The following is a 5456-nucleotide window of genomic DNA, read 5'->3' as shown; positions in this document are numbered from 1 at the left end:
GCTCTTCCAGGCGGTCTTTCTCCGCGGTCTCCGTGCAGCCCTGCGCGGGTTGTGCTCTTGCCCAAGGCCAGCTGTGGGCGCTCGAGAGCTCCAGCCAGGGGGCTGGCAGTGCTGCTTCTCCACTCGAGGGGCCGTTGCTGGCTTGCTGCGTGTGCCTCAAGGGGCAGGGAGCGCTTTCCCGCTCGGATCTCTGACCGCCACCATGGCAGCAGCTCAGGGAATGTTCGCTGTGGACTGCCCCTCCGTGGCAAGCGTTCCCTTTTAAAGGGCAGGCATTCTTTCCCTGTGTCCTTTGTTTTTCTGTTGGGCACTGACCGTGTTTTCTTGTTCGAGCCCCCCCCCCCCCCCGATTCACCTTTCCTGCCTGCCCACGGGCACAGTGGGTGTCTTTTACCAGGTGCACTGATTGCAGAGCAAGTCCTTGCCAGAGACGGCACGGGAGCTGCCTGAGAGTCGCCCTGGTGGGGAATAGCAGGACATGGGTCCCAGCTGGTACTGTCTGACATTTCTCAAGCCAGCAGCCCGCTGTTTTTTTCCTAGGTTTAGAACCTCCCTGCGGGGGAAAGGGCAAGCAGCCACTGTCTTAGGATTCGCCCTGTGGAGCCTCCGGGTGCGGGAGCTGGAAAAACAGTTTGCTGCCAGTTCTTCCAGCAGTGCCCAGGGGCACGGGGCTGCCCTTGACCTCTCCGACGGCTCAAGTTCTCAGCCACTGCCCATGGTGCAAGACCTGCTTCCACGTTCCTAAACAGCCGCAGAAAACGATCGGAACCCAAGCCAGCCCCGTGCCCATCAGAGGCGGCCGATCCTCCTGGGAGCCTCAGAAACAGAGGCAGCATCGACCCAGTATCTCCACTGTGCCTTCAGACCAGGCGTCAGGGTGTAGTCAGAGAAACAGACAAAAGGAATGGCAGCCTGTGCAAACAAGGGAGAGCCAAACGACCTCTCAGACATAATACGAGAATACACGAGTGGAATAACAGCCAGAAACGGAAGAATGGCTGTGCTGCCAGCCTGTGTGTCATTTTTGTTCTTGGAGGAAAAACCCTCCATTCTGTTCACTATGCTGCTTCTGACACTTCCTCTACCGCTTGAGTAAGTTGGGATAATTTTAGTGACCAGCATTCACTTAGCCATCTTCCTTAACAAATACAGGCAGTCTTCAAAGTTCCTGTGCAAGATCTGGTACCATGGGGTTGTATCCAATAGTGTCTGTCCGCCAGCAGACGAGACTGGATTTCCCCTCCCCACTGTAGTCCCCAGCACGCCCCCCAGATCTGCTCTGGAGGGTTGAGGGACCCTCCAGAACAGATTTGGGGGACTAGGGGGAGAAAACACCTGTTGCATTAGTAGAAGTTTGCTCATTGATGAATTGAGCCCATAATGGCACGCTTGTTCTCCTGTATAATTAAAAGAAACGTTTAGCCGTTAAAGGGTTGCTGCTGCTAGTAATAACCACCTCTTTGGGTCAGTGTTAGCAACAGGTCCAAGTATAAATACATTAATAGGGTGAACAGGAAGATTTGTGCCTCAGTGTAGCTTCCAGAAGATCAATGGGAAACCTGCAGGCTTTCCATAAGCCTCTCGGGAAGCTGCCTGGAAATCAGGCTAGGACAACCATGGCTGTAATTCCTAGGGACACCCTTCTTCCTTGGGTTTGGGTTGCGGCGTTGCCTCAGGTGCCTGGCTGGTTCCTTCTTTTTCAGAGGGTGAGATCGAGGACACTCGCCGCCTCTTCACCCCCTGCAGGAACGGTTACATTCCTTCAAGCTGGCAAGTCATCATTTGGCACTTTTGAGAGACAAGAGATTAAATTCTCTTTGTTGGTCTCCATGTTTCTGGAACCTGCCTCCCGGGACTCTGGAGCAGTCTTGGGCTTTAATCACTGGGGAGACCCTCCTCTGTGCCTGAGCCTCCCTTCCAAGATCCCACTGGGGTACATGGGGACGAGCATGAGCCCTAGGATGGATCCCTCAAGCCATCTCCATTTCTAGAGCTCCTTGTTGGGACCCAGGCTACCTGTCCTCACCACACGCCAACTGGCTGCCCTGGCCTTCTCCAGGAAACTCCTCGGGGCTGCATTGTCCTCATCCTCCCTCTGGGCCTGAGCAGCCCCTTGCTGTTCTTCAGAGAGAAGCACACAGATGAATTATTTTGGGATACTAGCAATCTGCAGAGTCCTGGCCTCCTTTCCTCCACCTCCTCATAGCAGGCTTGTCCAGGTAGCCACGGACAACAGGGCGGCCAAACCATATCCACAAATGGGAGCATTGACGGCCGGAAGGCCATGGAATTCTGGAATTGGATCTACACAGCAACATCTTACTGACTGCCGGCCAGCCATTCAGGTTCCGAGCTCCCACCACTGGGCAGCAGGTACTCTAAGCAGAGCGGGCAAAGTGGCCCACGAATAATGTGCCCTCCCTCAGTGCCGTGGCTACATTTTCAAGTGCAGCCATTCTCCAAGAAATCTGGTTTTGGTCTCAGTAAATGACAGATGTCACCTTTTCAGCAGCAGGAAAAGCCTGAGAGGGGCATTTGGGAGGTCCTTCTGAATTCATGGAAGCCTATGAACCAGAAATCATACACGAGAACGTGGACTTGGTTTCTTTTGTTGTGTTTTGCCCAACATACGTTTGGTCCCATTTTGTATTTTATGAATCACTATTTTGAATTATATCCTGCAACTAATTCGTTTAGTCCAGCTAATTTCAGTCTCATGGGAGTACCCATGGCTGAGATTTTGATTGTTTACGCTCCTGTTGAAAGTCATCCAGTTCCGCCCCCCTCCCCCCCAATTTGCTAAAATGCCTTTGAGGGTTCAACAATCTGTATGTGCCTATCAGGCCGGCCGCTCCAGCTCCAGGTGATACATAAACTGTTTGAGCCCAGGCTGCCTGCAACCAACTAACTTTCTTTCTTTCTTTCTGACAGCCTTTCTGATTGCTCTCACATCTGTGAAGCACATGAGCGAACTTTATGCTGCCCTCCATTACAATACTCTTTCTCTGCATGCATCAGGACAAGGTTGTTCTAAGCTCAGATCTGGCACTTTCACCCCAAAGTGATCTTCTATTTCCGTTGGACCCACAATGTTGTCCTTCCAGTCTGTCTGTCCAACACCCCGCCCCTGATTTGCAAGACGGCATGAACTGGCTCTGGGCCTTCTCAAGGCATGAAAGCTAACCAGCCCCACACATGTGGGGCTGCAGCAAGACCACAAAGATGGAAAACCAGCTGCTGACCTGGAACTGATGGAATTTGAGTGATCTTTCGTGCAGTCATGTAACTGGCCCACCTTCCCCGCTGTTGGTGTCTATAAGACATCTTTCGAGCACTGATGATCTGGTGGTAGCAAAGGAGCTGAGTGGGATGGTGCCTGGCCCACCCCTCAAGGCATGCACATGTACAGTGAATCTGCTCTCAAGGGGAGGACCAAAGGGGCCAGGCCCTGGCTAAAGCTTTCAAATGTTCCCTGAGCTGATTCTCTCAGTGCTGGTTCTGTGCAGGAACAGAACTCACACGGGTGACTACACCGATGGCTCCTTGAAGACCATCAGTTACAGCAGGGGTGGGCAGTTTGTGGCCCTCTGGATGTTTTAGCCTACAACTCCCATTGCCCTTCACCATTGGCTATGCTGGCAAGGCCTGATGGGAGTTGTAGGCTAAAACATCGGGAGGGCCATAAGTTGCCCAACCCTGAGTTACAAGCAAAGCAGTAACGTCAGTTACAGCTACTGCTGTAAAGCCAGCAGGAAAGAGTCAGTGTACAGCCCTGTTTAAATGCCATGTCAAGAAGCAAACATCCACATTGGCATCGTGCAGTGATGCAAACAAAAACCCTGTGGGAGAATGTTATTTTAGACTAGTGATAGATATGGTGAAGCTGAAAATCGAACACACGTGGGCATTTGGGGCCAAATGGTTTTTTCCCCTAAAGAACTTCAAGGTGATGAATCCAGTTTTGACATTTGCCAAGCTGTAGCTGTAATGCAGATACAGTATCTTTATCAGTTTCATATGGGTTAAGTATTAAGTATAATATTTAAACGTTTAAAATCAGAAGATGCCACTAGAAAAACAAGACGAATGCCATATTTGAATGCTACTCCTATGGCAAGCTTATTATTATTGTAAATTCCCATTACCAGCATGCCCCCCACAAAGTAGGAGCTGATCATCACTGCTGGAGATGCAGGAAAAGTTGGTCACATTTTTGATGAAAAGCTTGTTTCTCCACCAGAGTGAATTGGGCTGTACTTTTTTCTTCCTTGGCTGCCCCACCCTTAAGCCATCCTTTTGAACATGGAATCGTGCAAATTAGCTAAAAGCAACACAAGGGCATCAGAATCTCACACAGCTACCCCAGGGCTAGTTGTGTGACTTGATACACAGTGGAGATGAATTGTTCTGTGTTGTATGATTAACTCTCCATTACTGAAGCCTGCATCTGCCACTGGCACCTTCTGCAGGCTTCTCCTTTGGTGCTTGTAACAGTAATTGCTGGGTGAGGATGTTTGCCAAGACCACTTCATCTTCTGGATGAGCAAAGAGTTATCCCACTTGGAAGAGCAACAGAACATCCCTGCACTCCATCAACCTTGCTGACTGCCCCATGGCTCCAAATGTGCCTTTTCCTGGATCTGATGTCAACTGTAGTCTTATAGTCATCTGTCAAGCACTATGTGGGAGTCTGTTTCCTGCCTTCCAGCTAAGCAGAGCAGAGCAGAGCAAGTTGCTCCAGGGACTACAGAAGCAAGCAAGCTCCCAGAGAGTGAGCAACTAGAGCGAGCGGACAGGGGGAGCAAACAGGAGTTGCCCTGGGGAGTTGCAGTGGTTGAAGAGACAAAGGAGACAGAGGCTAAGAGGTAAGTCAGCTGCAGGAAGCCCAGGGAGCTGCCCTTTCTGAGTGGCTGTGAGCTCACCAAGTGCTTCTGAGAGCTCCAACTGAATTGGGGGGTGGCCTGAGTACTCCCAGCAGCTGTGTGGGCAGGAAGCTTCAGTTTGTTTCCTGCCTCCCAGCTGAGCAGAGCAGAGCAAGCTGCTCCAGCTGGTCCAGGGACTACAGAAGCAAGCAAGCTCCCAGACAGCGAGCGAGCAGAGCAAGTGAACAGGGGGAGCAAACAGGAGTTGGCCAGGGGAGTTCGGCAGGGGAGGTCAAGAGGGAGGCCCCTAACATTTTTTTTTCATTTTTTCTTTTTTAGCTAACTTTTTCCCCCCATTTATTTATCTTCTAACACACACTTCCACACCAGTGAGACTCTGCTTTTAACCTCTACTGAGTAGAGGAGCAGGCATAGGTCAGTCTAGAACAATCACAAAGCTAGACACAAAAAGGGCAAAGAGGCAATGGAACGACAGGACTCTCCAGTGGTGGTGACCTGCAAGGTGGGTGCCATGTTTGTTTTCTTGCCTGAGAACAACATGGCCTACACCTGCAACAAGTGCAAGTTGATCGC

The sequence above is a fragment of the Heloderma suspectum genome, chromosome 1 (genome assembly GCF_057233095.1).
Source record: "Heloderma suspectum isolate Gila_16-S chromosome 1, 16-S_ref, whole genome shotgun sequence".
Classification (NCBI taxonomy): Eukaryota; Metazoa; Chordata; class Lepidosauria; order Squamata; family Helodermatidae; genus Heloderma; species Heloderma suspectum.
The sequence above is the reverse complement of the archived record's forward strand: the minus strand, read 5'-3'. Positions refer to the sequence as shown.